This window comes from Schistocerca piceifrons, chromosome 3 (genome assembly GCF_021461385.2).
Source record: "Schistocerca piceifrons isolate TAMUIC-IGC-003096 chromosome 3, iqSchPice1.1, whole genome shotgun sequence".
Lineage (NCBI taxonomy): Eukaryota > Metazoa > Arthropoda > Insecta > Orthoptera > Acrididae > Schistocerca > Schistocerca piceifrons.
This window is the reverse complement of record NC_060140.1, coordinates 562,179,749-562,197,466: the sequence shown is the minus strand read 5'-3', so window position 1 is coordinate 562,197,466 and position 17,718 is coordinate 562,179,749.

Below are 17,718 nucleotides of genomic sequence, written 5' to 3'. Positions count from 1 at the left end.
TCATTCAGCGCTGAAGATCCTACAGAATCTGGTTCACCAACAGAGATGCCCCTGAGCAAATTGTCCATTTCACAGATAATACGTCCTACAAGGTGGTTGTTACACTACTAACAGAACTTTATCAAATTTAACGGGAATGTTTATGTTCAAATTATTTACATTTTTTATGTATCTTGGTGGAGAAACAAGATGTTTACTAAAAATCTCTGACTACCTTATTAGATCATTTTGAGGCCGATTAGTATTATCATTAATTGTTCCTATGCATCTTTTCAGTTGTTTGAAAATAGCTTTCATGCTCTGCGCATCTGAGCCCCAAAGAAGATTACATGAGTAAAAATTTAGAATATATGCCACAAGGTGCTAATTGTTGCGCTCCTAACAGAACTCTGTGAAGGAAGTAACAACGAAAGTTCTTTTTCTATCATTTTCGAATGCTCATACCACTCTACTCGTTCTCGATGTTCATCGCAAAGATATCTGTACTTTATGGAAGTTATATAAATGTCATTCATATGCAGATATTTTTCTATTATTTGCTGATGTTTATTTACATTTTATTGCATAATACCAAAGATCTCGAGCAAAATCCTTCATACAGTCATATCTCATTCAACAATTCATTTGTGTTTGTTACTGGAATCGTATTACTGTCAAGAAGATCTATGAGCACCTGGAGCGAGTGTACGTATTCGTTACATGACAGATATAAAATGCTAGCTATATTTTCCAATTTATAAGCAATTAACTATTATCAATGTTAATATACTCTATTTGTTCCTTCTTCATATCTTGTCATTATGACCATTGCCAGATAACGAATTCTTCAACAATACTTCGCATATTTTGCTTGCCAGATAATGAATTCTTCAACAATACTTCGCATATTTTGCTTTTCAGTTTTTAATTGCTGAGGTTTTTCATTCTAATGACCTTTACGAATCCTAAACCATGCACGCTTCACATCAGCTGCAAGGTGTGGTGCTTGATACATCAGTAAGTCACGTTTTTGCTAATCTGTCAATCACAGGTGCCACATCCACGAAAGCAGTTACAAGTGCATTTTGTAATACTCTCCTTGTCTTAACACCGCGGCTACAATAATTTCTTTTATCTCACTTGGATACCTAATGCGTTGCAAGTGATTCTCACCTGACAATATGTATATCGAGTTGTCTGCAACATGCTCCATTCCAAACAACAGTCGAAGAAAGTTAACTTGGACGAATCATTTACAGCAGCTAGAAAGATATAAACAAATATTACGGTTAGTTCTCCTTAGAATCTTCTGCTTTTCTTCTCCTAGAAAATCTCACTTTTGCCGTCTTCCAATATTGTTGCTCCTCTTTGTTAACTGAGACTACGATAAATCGTTATTTGCGTATCTAGGTTCGTTCACTTTATTTATTTCGATCGGTTTTCAATAGTCGTTCTCCTTTCCAGTAGTATCAGAACTAAACAGTGCTGCCAGTCAGTTATTTCTTTCCATCAGAATTTGCGTAAGACATTGTAAAGAGTCAGCGAAAACAATACACAATTATTTATCGCCCGTATTTTCTATTTAAAGCCTTAGTAAGAATTTTATTCAATTAGAGTACATCCTGTGAAAGAATTCGCCCAGAACTAGAAGTTTTATAGTTCAGTCTGGAGTAAAACAAGGCTGTCTCCACTTGTTTGATATAGCAGTCTTGTAAATTTCACTGTCCTTTCGGCGTCTTTCGTAATAACAGTTACCACTATTAGAGCTACTGTTTTATGCAACAAACGGCAAAGTTATGCTCTTAAACTTACAACTTCAAAGTGAGCGGATCTCTATTTCTGAAGCCTGACCAATATATTCGCAAAATGTTCTCTTTTCAGCCTACTTCTCCAGATTTCCGGAGAAGCAAACATTTAACAGAAAACTTAGCACAAACTGTTACGAAACGGTATCTGTCATTACACATGTCCTCGCAAATGTAGTACTGCGGTGAGTGATCTTGTAAGCAAATGAACGGTTCCCTTCTTTGTTATCATCTCTCATAAGCTACACAATTTCTGGAATTATCTACAGAGTAATAACAATCATTTCATTGCCTTTATCTCTCATAATTTAACACTCGGTCTCCAATCACTAATTTTAACCCGTAATCTTCCTTCCTTCCAGTCACTAAAGAGAGACCTATCGCCTCTCCAGTTTTCCTGAATGTCTGAGATCACGATCCGATTGAGTGCTTAGTTTTAAAGTCATGAAATTTATTTATAAAAGAGTAGCAACGTAGTCTAAAAAATACCTCGCTCCTTATTATACATGTAAATCAGTGATGTAATCTCCTAACTAGTTGTAGGATATTGACAGAAAATACCTTGGTAAATATTCAGTACAATTCAGTTTCTTCCCTTAGGTCACTCGCCAACAGCCCTGACCGTGCAGGCTCAGCTTTCGTCAAGGAGGCAGCTTACGCCACAGCCATCGGGCAGTATCATCCCGTTCTACCAGCAATCGTGGGTGGTGCTCACCCACAAGGATTATCGTAACAATCAGTACACGCTCTGAAAGATCCTCACTTCACTGCTTTTTCACCTAATAGTGCATCAGGTGTGTCCAGAAGTATTTTGAAAACTGATACTACAATGGTGCGCAAAATTAAAGCAAAAATCGGAAATTTTGCAAGGTTGCTTTTATTTTGCCACAAAACAGTACAGACAGGTGATAGAAAAGTAGAAAAAATGTAAATAATACAGAACGTAATCAACTGCAACACGGATAATGGTAGACAAAAATGTTCTTCTTTTTTTCCCACTTAACGGATTTGCACACACCTTGTGACAACAAGTTAATGTGCTCAGCAAGGGGTGTGATCACCTCTGACACCAATACAGGCCTGACAACGACGGGACATGCTGTGAGCGCTGTCATCAATCTCATTTTGAGGCAATGACGCCCATTCTTCCTACAGAGCTGCACGCAGATCTTGGACGTGATGGAACCAGGCTCCCTAATGTATCCCAGACATGCTCTATGGAATTCAAATCGGGAGAGCAAGCAGGCAACCCTATGCGTGCAGTATCTTACGGTTCCAAAAAAACGTCAACCACCCGTGTTCTATGAGATCGAGCATTATCGTCCATCAATACGAAGTCTGGGCCAACAGTACCTCGCAACAACGATGCATGAGATCCCAATATCCCCTCACGGTTCCTGACAGCAGTTAAATCTAGCTGATTCACCCGTACAATTAAAGAGGTATTCGAGTGGTCAACATAATCTCTACCTAAACCATTAAGAATCCTCCTCGATATTGGCCTCCTTCCACAATGTTTGGGTCCCTCCAGATGCGAGTCTGTCGAGAATCACTCTCCAGACCAAATCGTGACTCATCTGTGAAAAGAACGTTGGCCCACCGTTCGACCGTCCAGGTGGCATGTTGACGTCTCCTGTGAAGACACGCAAGAGGTAAACAGACAGCAGATCTCCAACAATAGACGCCACTCCACTGCAGCCTTCTGTTCACCGTTTGCCTCGATACAATACCTCCAGTGGATGCTGCGCTGTCAGATGCCATTTGCAGTGCACTACTTAAGCGGTACCGACGTGCCCTTATAACCAAATAATATTCCACTCTTTCTGATGCTACCGTGATCGGCCCTATCCTGGTCTCCGGTATACAGTTTCAGTCTCTATAAACCGTCACCTCCTCCAAGAAACAACAGAACGATTCGCGTTAAGCCATCGCGCCACATCAGTTTGCGACTCTCCTGCTTCCGTTCTTCCTATGGCCCTCCAGAGAGTCCGTAGGCATCTTGTCTGTGCCATACTGCACCGTCTGTGGGTGTGTACACAACGATTGTAGATGTGGGGCTACCCCGCTACATAGGTGCCATTGATGTCATTGCTGGCTTGTTTGTCCGTTGATCGGAATGCCATCTTTGGTGCAGAACAGAACCGTTACGACATCTGTTGACAGTTTGTATGATTATATCGTGAATTAGACACAGTACGGGGAAATAGTAGTTTATTGCTTTAATTTTGGACACCAGTGTATATGTAATTTACGTCTCCAATGTATTAGCTGATTATGTGTTATTCTCCGAGCATATGTGAACCACTACAGCGATCTACTAAAACCTCGTTTCATGTCACAGAACATGTTTCATCTCTTGGACAGAATATCTCAACTGGTATAACCAAACCATTACAAACAATGGACTGTGTACGTAAGCCCCGCAAGTGGCTTCTTTACCCCGTTTATGGTAATAAAACGGTAAAGAAAACAGAATCGTAATTTACGTTAAAATAGTAGTGTGACTGCAAGAAACTTAACTGCAAATATTCGTAAATCGCATGTTCCTTCATTTTTGTGACATATTCACATGTACTGCTATTATTACTTGTGACTGTTCCGTATGATATGCATTAGTATTACGACATTCTTTACAGCACGATGAAATGTATTAATGTGTTGTCTGTTCTGATATATTTTCCATGTATGACGAACATACTGAAATTTATAATTAGCCCAACACTCCTCAAAGACTGAGTGACAATAAATTTCAGGCAACTGTTACGTCTAACATAATGTCAGGTACGTAAATAAATAATAAATTAGCTTTGAACAGTGTTTCCTACCTTAGAAATTATGCATTGTGTCTTACTATACACACCCGTTACAAATGAACCTACTAAGTTCTACAACTCACTGATTGAATGGTCCTCTAATCTGCAACAATTTCATAAGATATGATGGAAGTGAAAGTTCATCCGAAATAACTAGTAATATTAAACAATTACAGAGTTACCTGAAAATCGCAGAATAATCTGTTGCTCAGATGAATGGTGATGCTACTGTAATGGGTCTGTATCTACAGATTACCGATTCATGTCCACGAGCCGCACGAAATCGACTATCAAAATAGCACATTCTTCCGTTTGACTGGTGAAGTCATCCATGTTTAACGTATGTGACCATTCGAACTTGGCATTTAGTAATTCCTTGGAAACGTCTTGATCGTTAAATATTTATGATGCATTTCAAGTAATCATGACCAGGTAACTTTGTTAAATTTGGCCCCCAGTTATCTCGTGGTGACTACTCGAAATCCGTTACAAATAAAATATTTAGTGATTAAGATGTTTCCAGGGAATCACCTCTTGCGAAGGTAGCACATTGTCTATACTTTGATTCTCATTTCAGTTATCTGGCGTTCAGCTCTTCCTGAGATTGTAGAAGAGCTGAAAGAAAAATACGTCTTTCGTCCAATTAAAATTCACACATTTCACTTGCCAAGCGCATAGATTATACACTGATCAGCCAAAACATTATGTTGAATGCCCACAGCGATGTCGAAAGCCGCCTGGTAGCGTTGCAGGCACGTGACGTGGTAACAAACGTATGTAAGTGGAGTAGACATGGGCAGGGGATCACTCTAGCGTAGATATGGGCAGCAAATGGGAAAATCCATTGAGATAAGCGACTTTGACAAAGTGCGGATTATTATTATGCAGAGTCTTTGAACGAGTATGTCGAAAACGGTGAAATAGCCGATTGTTCACGTGCTACTGTCGCGAGCATCCACGAAAAGAGGTAGAAGGAGAGTGAAGCTACCACAAGGCGCTAAATGGTTGGATGTCCCCGATTCTTCACAGAACGTGGGTTCGGAGGCTTATCTGATCAGTAAAATAGGATACATGGTGATCAGTGGCATCTCTGCCGAAAGAGCACAATGCTGGTGCAAGCATAAGTGTTTCGGTGCACACCATTCATCGTACACTGTTGAACATGGAGCTCTGCAGCAGTCAACTCCTACATGTTGCACATGTTAATCCAAAGACGTCGTAAATTACGATTACAATGGGCACATGACCATATGGATTCGACGATCGATCAATGGAAACGTTTCGGTTCTTCGAATGAATCATATTTTTGCAACATTAAGTCGATGGTCGTCTGCACAAACGCCATCATCGAGGTGAACGGTGACTCCAAACTTGCAGCCTGCCCCAAACGAAGGCTAGTGGGAGCAGTATCGTACTATTGGAGGCGTTCTCCTGAGCTTGCTTGGGACCCGTGGTAGTAATCGAAGACACACTGACAGCTGCGAACCACCTGCACCCCTCCATGCTTGATGTCTTCCCGTCGGCATTATCATGGTTCGGCAGTATAACTGTCCGTGTCTCGGAGCCAGAACCGTGCTACAGTGATTTGGGGAGCAGTATAGTGAACTCACGTTGATGTCTCGGTGACCTAATTCGCCTGATGTAAATCCGACAGAACCCATCAGAGTCGCTGTCGGGCGCCATCACCGTGTACTCAAATCAGCGGCCCGTTACTTACGCTAATTACATAACCTTTGCGAGGACATCTAATGCCACATACCTCCACAAACCTCTTAAACAACTGTCGGATCAGTGATACGTAGAATCAGTGATGTATTTCGTTTCAAAGAGGGACAAAAAAGCTATTAAGCAGGTGGTCATAATGTTTAGAATTATCAGTGTGACCACAAGTGCTGCTAAAAAAGATGCCGTTATTTCGACTGGTGAACCACGTTAACTAGAGTTATTATATAACATTATCTTTGAAAACGTACAGTATATCCTTACGTACTTTATTTTTAGTAAAGTTTTTACAAACTGCTTTAAGGCTCAAATGATTTGTCATATATAAATTTTTCATAACAGCGATTCATTAAACCGAGAGACCAAAAACATATTTTAGCGTAGGGTTTCCCATGTTGAATTGGCAAGGAATAGTCAAGTCTATATTGTACATACTACACTCTTTTTCTTTGGTCCAAACAGGTAGTATAGCCCACACGAATTTTGGAGAAACTGCACTGAAATTTGCTAAGAGCTGTTACTGTGAGGCACCAGCTATGATGAAAGGCACGCTACCAGTACCATTATATTTATACTATTGAGCAAGGGACTGAACGAAGTGACGCAATGGTTGAAGCACTGCAGTCTCATTCGGAAGAAGCTAGGTTGAAATCCGCATACCGGCATCCTCACCGTTGATAGGACGATAAATATTAATCTCATTCCTTCCTTCTTTGCCGATCCCATAGAGAAAGAATGACGTGGAGCGTCATAATGCATGCTATCTCGAATTTACCAGATGGCGTCGACAATGTTTCCATAGGGACGTACTGTTGAACAATAAGTTCTGATTGAAGAGACACATAATAGATTTGGAGCTAAGGCTTTTCCTTTCAGTTAGATCTCTGTGTTTTAGTGAGATGAAATCGCAGAATTCTCAAGTTACTTAGGCAAAGATATCACACATCCATCTTGATGTGACTTCCAGTGAGGAACGCTGCACGCCTCCGTAGGCTTTAGGCCTATAGCTTGGCGCCCTCACTCAACTTCACACCACGTAAAAAAGGGAAAATCTGGATACGTGCTGCTCGTCTGCCTTTGTTTACCTTTAGAATGGCAAGATGTACGTCTATACACATGAGACCAATATCATAAGGATGCCCATATTTAAGAGGAATCACCCCTGCTTCAGTGCAACAACGGAAGAGAACTTGTTCTACAAAATACTATCGATTTGCTGATCCCAATAACCGAAAAACTGAGTGGAGACTACCTAATAAGTGAGAAGGCATTGGCATTCAGTATAGGTGTGCACATATTGTTCCTATATTTCAAAAAGGCTTATGTTCGCGCACATCACCAAACACTCCTAAAAATAATGAGGAAATTTGAAACACCCTCGAAGTTTTAACAGATTAGTTAAAATGTGTATAAATAAATCTTTACGTTGGATAAAGACACCCTGTAGGAGAAACTGAAAAATTTACGGTACGTAATGGACTGAGACAAGGGGATGCCATTTCATCTATTCTGTTTAACGTCGTCGTAGAGGAGGCCGACAGAGAATTCAGTAAAATTAATGCACAAGGGTCCCAAGTGCAAAGCGTGAATATTAGTAGAATTGCGTATGCAGATTCTGTGGCTTTAGTAAGTAGTTCCAAAACAGAACTAATGGTAATAATTCAAAACTAATACAAAATCTCTGATAAAACAGGATGAACGGTTATTGAAGAAAAGACAGAATACCTGGTCACAAGTAAGAAAATCAGAAGTTACGCACCTTTAGCAATAGATGTATTCACTTTTAAAAAGTGCCCGATTCAGATACTTAGGGAGAATTCTTTCTAACAATAGAATGGACATAGAAATAGATGTCCGGCCAATAGCATTCTAAAGGAAAGATCACTTACTATTAACTTCAGAATTCGCTTGTTTCAGTGGACTATTACACTGGTAACATCATACGGATGTGAACCATTGACACTTAAAGAGAAGCTGTTAATAAACAGAAGAAATATACTAAGGGAAATTTATGGACCAGTATATGATGAAAATAACATGATACTGAGGATGAGAAAGAAAATGGAGAGTGTACAAATACCACAACATCGTCGAAAAGTTAAAGAAGGAAACGTTGAACTGGGCAGGCCGTATAGCAAGAATGATGGATAAGAGACTACCTAGAATAACATTATGCAATACATTAGATGGAACGAGGGGAAGAGAAAGACTCAGAATTAGGTTGCTAGTTGGCATCCGGGAGGACACGGTTCGGAGGAACTAAGGCACCAAATAGTCAAGCAGTGCACACGACAGATATAAATGGAAAATACTCTTAGAGCAGGTATATGGTCGATACACTTGCCGTATGTAAAGTAAAGTAATTGCCAGTATGCACCTTGTGAAGAAAACGGTTCTTGGAGATTTACTATGACCGTGAATTTGTAATCAGAAAATGTGTAAAGAAAAACTGTATGAAGTAAATTAATATTGTATAAACCCCAAGAACTCGTTTTACTTCCGGAAACTTCAAAAGCAAACCTCTACATGAGATGTTTCCCATTCCTGTTAAAATTCAGATAATACAATCCTTTGTAGTGGAAAACAGTAAAACACTCTGAAGCTAATGTAATAAATAAAGACACAGTATACTGTAATTTTGCTTACCAGTAACAGTTAAACCCAGATAAATTTGCATCTAAACATGAATGAATGGAAATATGACTTTAAGTGGCATGTAAACAAAAATCACGTACTTTGACCGATGTTAGATTCAAAGTTCCCTCTAATACGTTAAACTGAACAATGGCGAATAAGCCACTTCTTTGTAATTGGTCGGTGTAAATAACTTCAATGGCGGATGCCTCACCTTACATGTCTGGCCACGTTTCACAGTACAACACATAAATTCTCCTGTCTAAACTACTGTATATACACTGCATGGGGACTTAATTTTAAAAAATACAATAAAAGTAATTTTAGTAGCTGTGTGTACGGTTACGAAGTCTCGTAACCGGTTGGCCCTGACTAGTATTAGTACGCAATCTGACTGCATAAAATAACAATAAAGAATGAAAGGAAATTTCCGTTAACACAACTGATTAATTAAGTCCCCTGCAAATATAAAAGCTCAAGTGTAACTGTTCTGTGTGTGGTAGTGTGGTTCAACGTACATGTATCTGGCACGGTTCTTCCTCAATACGACAAGAAATTTTAAACACCATTTACAATTAACTAATTGAAAAATCACAAATACTATAATTGCACACCGAAACCAGAATTACAAGTCTAATACACGAACACAAGCCAGATGCTTTGTTGACTGAACCTGTGACCAAGAGGCATTATTATTAAGGAGATTTGAAATACGAAAATTTTTGTATTACCTCCGTATATATTGACGAAAAATACACTGAGATCACTGCAACATCTTCCATATATACATTACACCAACCGAACACCATCTACTTTCTCGCCCAACAGAACAATAACTGCACACGACATGGTCTCAACTGGTACTGCTCTCGACATCCTCTCAACAAGCACTGCCCACGGCAACCTCTGAACTACAACTGCCCCCGACATTCTCTGAATAACAACCGCGCCAGTGGAGGCGGCGGAATAATACTCTTTGGCGCAATCTCTGGCGCTGTGACTCAGTGTAGCCACCTTTCAGCACATCGAAGCATACCCTTCCAAAAGACACATAAAACGCATGCAACGACTAGTACAAATACACTGAAAAGCAAAAACTAATATATGACGGCAATAACTACTGTTAGTGGTGGGGTCAACAATCACTGACGGTGAACAGTCCTTACAATACACTACTACACTTTTATTTACAGAGAGAAACGTTAAGAGATAGTCTATTACAGAGCAGAAAGAAACTAAATTGGTTACAATTGTGAGTTTCGTCGGCCGGTGTGGCCGTGCGGTTCCAGGCGCGTCAGTCTGGAGCCGCGTGACCGCTACGGTCGCAGGTTCGAATCCTGCCTCGGGCATGGATGTGTGTGATGTCCTTAGGTTAGTTAGGTTTAAGTAGTTCTAAGTTCTAGGGGACTGATGACCACAGATGTTAAGTCCCATAGTGCTCAGAGCCATTTGAACCATTTTTGTGAGTTTCTCGAAGAGAGGAATGGTTCTGAGTCTTATCTGTTCTGGGTTGGCATGATGTGGCAACGGCGGTAGAAGCAGTTTGAAGTTGCTGATATGAATCCTGTAAGTTCATCCAGACGTGCCCCTGGCATTAATATATCCCCTTTTCCTTACATCCGGTTACGGCTGGCGGTGGTAATAAGTGGCGTAGCATCATTCGTCGTAGGGTAGCAACACAGTTCACAGTTTCCACATTGGCTGTTAGTGTTTTAGCATAGTCATATATAGAAGTCAAGAAAATGATCAATATTAAATTCACAGTTTATGTAATGCAGCTCAATTCTAAACCGACGACAATATTGTCTGCTCACGAGTGCATTGTCACAACCACAAGCATCATTCTGCAAAAACCAACAGCGTTTGCTTAATACAACGTCCGTTTCGAATATTCATCGTAAAGTCAAATTTCAAACCTGTCAAACACAAGAATGTCCGGTATTAATATGCCGTTAAAGGCACACCATTACTACACACAGTACTTACTTTCGTACCGCCACGCTCATGCGCCATACGCGACTGACTGATACACTCCGTTCGACCCGAAAAATATCGATACCTCTCTCGCTCCACAGTTCTTACAAAACTTCTGCCTATTGCGTTCTGTTTCACACAATACATTTAATAAAACTGTTTGAAAGATCATCAGAAAAAAATTCAACTCTTTACATAAGGAACTCGTAGAGAAAATAGCACAGTAAACATAGTCACACACTCTTCATGTTCTACACTATATAATGAAATGAAAAAATGTGCTATTTCATCAGAAATACATGTACGAAGTACAAGGTAGTAGAAGAAAGGAAAAAAATTATGTCTCTTTATTAGTTATGGCATCGCAACCTCTAGCAACACAAGAGGTTCTTTGTCGTCTGGGTACGACCCCTTAACATATGTACGTATCAGACTACCCGGTGTAAACTGTTGATGAAGGGCAATCAGGTTTCCATCGAGATGGTAGCATTAAGAAACTGCGAGTTTCGATGAGCATCATCATATCCTGGCTAAGTGTCGTGAATTGCAGATATCTCGTTATTTATAGTAGCGCTGCGCCCCTCCATCTGTTTGCGAGTGGATTTGGCAAGCGTGGGGGTGGTTCAGGGTGGGGTCGGAGGCTGCGCCCGAATCTCTGTATGGATATTTTGAATGTGTGTCCCGAGCTGGTCAGTGCTGACTGATCTCTTGTCGTCTTGCTCTTAACGTGGGGTTCCATGTCGAATGTAGTTCGTAATCATTGCCCCTGTTGAGGTTCTCGTAAATCCATATTTCTATTGATTCCTTAATACTGCTCTGCCAATGGCCCGTCGATCCGTATAGAATCTTTGTGTTCACAAACTCAAATGAGTGATCTTCGTTTATGCTGTGCTTTGCCACTGCTGATTTCTCTGTGTGTCTCAGTTGTACAAAACTGATATGCTCATCGCAGCGTTTTGAGACTCGATTCTGCTATCTTTACCACCAATGTATTGGTTTTGAGACTGAGTACTGGAACAAATGACTACACTTTGATCGATTGACGTAGTTCTAGCTTGTGTTAGCGAGGTTTCGTTCTCGGATAGATAATGAGAAGCCACTGCCAGAAAACTGTTTCATTATATCACAAAAAGTGCCATGTTCATAGTCAGGCACGTTTCACTGTGAAACCGGCAAATGTGCTGCTGAAGCTTTCGTGCCTGTTCTGATAACTGTTTTATCGACACAACAACGTCCCACGTACAGAATAGAGCCAATTTTAAAAAAAGCAGCAAACACGCTCTGCAGTCACTTGGAAGGAACAGAAAAGTATCAATGCAAGTCCTTCCAGGTGTTGTTTCTATGAAACTCCTTGTCATGTGTGAGTAATGAAGTCCGCGGAAGCACAGACTATACACATAGCGCATGAGTGGATGTAGACTAGACTGAAGGAGGACTACCTAACGGCTGCGTAATATTATGCGTAGAGGCAAATCACCGGAATTTGCCATGCATTCCACTGTTGGTCGTGCCCACTACAACTGAACTATTCCCCCTTTCGTCTGTTTGCTACTTCAGTGGCCAGTTTATCAGAGCATATACATATCGCTGACTAAATGTCCTCTTCAATTATTATGCTTTGCTGTTATATTTCACCCCCTCTGATCGGTCAACTGCTTTAATAGCAGTAACGAACCGCTGCCTAAATATCGAATTTATTTATTGCGCTTTGCAGTTGTACAGTAGCTGGAATGTATTGTTATAATTTGCTCTCCCTGTTGGACAATTTTGAATGTTGTAGGTAACGAGTAAGTAAAATAAACTGTGGAAGGGCAGATTACAATTGAAGGAGAGGGCAAAAAATCGGCGTAAATAATGGTAATCGGTCCGTGGTTAGTAATATGATGTGTCACTGTGAAAAGATAATTCAGAATTTCAATGCCAGTAAGGGCTATGCAGAAAAATTACTCTTCAAAATAATATCGGACTTCGTAATGAAAATCTAAAATTGAAGGCAGGTTCTAGCACTAATCTTGCGACATGCAATTAAACCTGCTCCAATAGCGACTGATCAGTGGCATCACCGTTAAAAGAGGTGCCTTGCCCATTAAAAGGGATCCGGAATGGCAGGACCTCCCCTTTCACCACATAACGTGTATTCTGCTCACAACTGCTCTATCAGTGTGGCTTTCCCTTATATAAAAGGGAGGACTGGGGTTGAATTTCGTACAGATAACCAAATACAAGAGTCGTCGGCGCATTAGAAAGGATTAGGGTCTGGCGCAAGGATCGTCTATCTGACTGCATAAAAAAATATCCACCACGATCAGACAAAAACTACTAATTGAATTTACAATTAATTTTACCTTCTTAAGAGGAGCATTTTCAACAGGGGGCTTTGCAACGCTAGTACTGCATTGATATCTCTATAAATGGGGTAAACAATTTTCATTGAAAGCCGGATTAAAGGCACAACAATTTATTATAAATCGAACTTACACTTGTACAAGCGAAGTATAACTATTGAGTATACATATTTTGTTACATATGGATGCTAATACAATATAGGGGGACATAAGGGGATATGGCCTAAATTCAGCAGTCACTCATAATACTAACATTCATAAAACTCATTCTACAACACCTTGATTTACGAATACGAATAACAAGAAAGGCGGTCCATGCTATTTCTGGTTCAATTTAGATATAGTGTGTAGTACTAATCGCCACGTTTTCACACGTGGGCGACAAAGAAGAGAATACCTAACACATAGAAGGCCGTTATGAAATGTTCACTAATATCACGGAGTATTGGAAAAGAAAAGACATTCGCTGAAGGCAAAGTGGTTACAAAGGGAGTTGAGTTATACCGAACGTGGTGACTGAGAGTCCCATGTATATTTTTCATACTGCAAACGATCAGGCTCTGACGCGAAATCCAAGAGCAGAACTGCAAAAGGAGGAAAAAATAAAAGCAAAGAGGAACAAATCTTCCCGAAATTAAAGATCACCTAACACTTTAATATGTACTTGCGACTCAATCCACTTCTGAACCTGGCAAGAGCACGCATGCTTACCAGCTTGCAACCGTCTTCTTCTGGATCTCGCCACCGACTCCCCACGACTGCTAACCGCTTACTGCCATTGCTCCAGCGGTGCCGGTGCTTGTGGGGGTGGGAACTGGCACACTTTACGCCGGCCAATTAGGGGGCACGGATCTGCCGCCGAACTAGCTGCCGTTCAACCAGACATTCCTGACTTTAAAAAATGGAGCAAATGGCTCTGAGCACTATGGGACTTAACTTCTGAGGTCATCAGTCCCCTGGAACTTAGCACTACTTAAACCTGACTAACCTAAGGACATCACACACATCCATGCCCGAGGCAGGAATCGAACCTGCGGCCGTAGCGGTCACCTGGTTCCAGACTGAAGCGTCTAGAACCGCTCGGCCACCCCGGCCGGCATTCCTGACTTGGTGGACTGACTCTTGATTGGCTAGAATTTAGTCAGGGAGTCGTCAGGGAGGCCTCTTTACAGAGCGAAACGTGCAGGAGAAACTGAGTTCTAGGTTGGTACTACTACTTAGAAGAATAAGAATAAGGACTACTTTGGTTTCTCGAAGTCGATCAAACTACCAGCCCATGCTTCCAAGCGCAAACGTCAGCACGGGAAAAGGAAAGCCAACATGGCTAGCTGATGGAGACTACTGAATATGAAAATAAAATACCTTTCTCCACTCCTCTCTCCAGTTTCATTATGCTGTCGATGCGGAAAAATCAACAGAATGACAGGCATGCTAATGCCGTATTAGTAATAACAATAATAATAGTATGACTGCAATATCGTGAATGGCAAATAAATCAAAGGAGTGCAAGGCAGATGCACGTCTTTCATCATCCTGCCCTCTGAGTGATTTTCGCAGGGACTCAAAATTTTGAAGAATTATGAGGACCGAGAAAACCTATCAGCTCATCCATCTTATGAGGCAATGGGGGCTCATGCACTCAGCCATGTGACCTTATTTTCATTTAGTTATTTTGGGTTGTTCCCCTTTTTATAAGCAAAACACAATCAAAAACCCATTAAAAAACAAAAAGACAAATCATACAAAAATAAAAATATGTATATTATGCCAGACGGGCAGTGCACCAATTACAAAATTTAAGTAAACATGAAAAATTCCTGAAAATGGCCTGCAATAAATAATCATTGAACAAACATTGTCCCACCATGACATCATAAGTTACGAACATGAGAAAAGCATGAAACAATCGATACAAAGTAAGAGCTCAGATATTCTCGTAGCTAAAAAGACATCCTTGTGTTATGAGGTTAAGTAGAACCATTAGGAAGAGTAACAATTAAGGAATAGCTTTACAGCATAATCATCATAATCACGGAACTTGTGAGCAAGTGGTGTACTTAGCGAGTCACTGTCAAGTGTACACAAAAAGAAACGAAATTTGAACATCACTCTACGCCTATATTAATCAGTTTGTTGGTTATTAACAGAAGCAAAACATATAGTCAGTTCACATATAGAAAAGAAACATGATACAGCGTCATCCAGTTTCATTTACAAAAACTCACAAGTAAACATGAATAGCTGAACATCACGCAGAAGGTGAAGGGAAAAGAGATGGTGCACTCTAAACTGAATGGGAATATCACAGGGCATATTTCCAACAAGGGGATGGAATCAAATGGTTCAAATGGCTCTGAGCACTATGGGACTCAACTGCTGTGGTCATAAGTCCCCTAGAACTTAGAACTACTTAAACCTAACTAACCTAAGGACATCACACACATCCATGCCCGAGGCAGGATTCGAACCTGCGACCGTAGCGGTCGTACGGTTCCAGACTGTAGCGCCTTTAACCGCTCGGCCACTCCGGCCGGCGGACGGAATCATTAGGGGGAAACAAATAATTAGCTTAACTAAAAATACAAGACATGAATATACACAAACGACACGTATAATAAAATGAATATTATGACAGAGACAAAACAAAATGCAACCAAACAAAGATACAAAATGATAAACTTTTCTTTATATCTGAAGCACACGCATAAAGAAATGACACTTATCGCAGAAATGATTCACTCAGTATGGTATTGAGCTCATAACGACGGATCACAGACAACTGAAGCGAAGATTCGGCGATGATGGATAAATTCAATGTACTAGCTCAAACGGAGATTCCGGAAAGTTCGGTTTCGCTGTTGCATTGCCACAGGTGCGCAAACGTTTATCAGTGCAACCTCGACACTGTCTTTGACACATAGTCCTATTGATCCACCTGTCTCTCACCCGCTTTCATAGTCTGTTGCACTGTTCATGATCTGCCTTTACCGGTAACATATACTGCGTCCATATGAGTAACGTCTTGCTCCTACGTTTACGTTGGAGCGCTACCATGGCTTAAACATCAGTCCACGGTGTTGCCACAGGGTTCCCTGCACACAATTCACCTCCAAACCAGCTAAGCAGCTGAAATTCCGAGTCCTCATTGATTATAAAGTTATTGAAGGTTCGAAAATTGGTTTCTTCTGTCACCATAGACAATAGAAACTTGCAAAAAGGTTCATGAAGTTCAGTCTGCAAGTTCTGACTCATATCGAAAACTAGCGACAGTTACGTGAAAGTCTCCAGCGAACAGCAAGTCATAGCTGGCACAGCAGAAAAGAAAGGTAGTTACAATGTTCGTTCTCTACTGAATGTAAGTTCATTAAAGCTTGGCCCTCGCTCATGTATAAGGTACACAACCCATCAGTGCAAAGCGTCTCCAGGTGCGTAACACGATCTGGGGAGTTCCAAATGTTCACATGGGCAGGACACACAACTCATCGTTGATAAACTTCCATGTGTTTCAAATAGGTTAGAAGAAGTTCAAAAATGACGGGCGACTCTGTCTGAAAAGTGTGATCTTCCCCTAGATTGTAAAGCTCGTTGGAAAATAGCTGACAGTAGCATGCAGTGCCGTCATGATACAACGTCTTGCCGCAGCGCCAGTACTGCTAGAAATCTCGGGGTTGACGACCTCCCGAGGATCCCTGGCGCATGTTGTGCCTCGCAAGGGGCTAGGGTGCGGGCGTATGCCCTAGCGGTCTCTGAGTGCGCCCCAGCGAAAGTGGTCAGTTGGCTGCTGCTGGTGGCACGGACGCAGGAAGGCAGGCAGGCAGGCAAGGGGTGGTCAGGTAAGCCCATTGCAGCTACGCACCCCAAGGCCGCCGTGGTGCGGGGTTGAGCCGGCGACACAAGAATGCGGCTGACAGTCTCCCCGACTCGAAATAAGATTCGGGAACATGGTACGGGCTAGTGTCGCAGGTCAACCACCGTCCCTTCCGACCCGCAGTGCTTCAGCATGCCAAACACTATCAGTAACTGATAATAAAGTGTGGGTTCCAATGCCATCATAATGACAGTAAAGAAAAATACGACTCAGAAACGAAACACATCACTAAAACTGACATAATTACAAAGACCACAGAAAAAAACAGACTAGGAGCATGTGATACTCTAGCCTTACATTTGCCCAGCTCGCTTGTGTAATTTACATTGAACATAAACTTTTACAAAGTAACCCTCACAATAAATTATGTACAAAGGAAAATTCTCTACTATACCAATAGAGCGTCACATCCTTGCATCTGTCACATGACAGAGGGTCTTAACATCTACCTCCAGCCAAAATTCAGTTCGATAACACTAATCATTATTCAAAGAAAGTTATTATTTAACACAACTGAGGGCGATTGGATGAGACAAAAGATCACATGGAACCAGGAGAGGGTTTCTGTTAGAGGATCA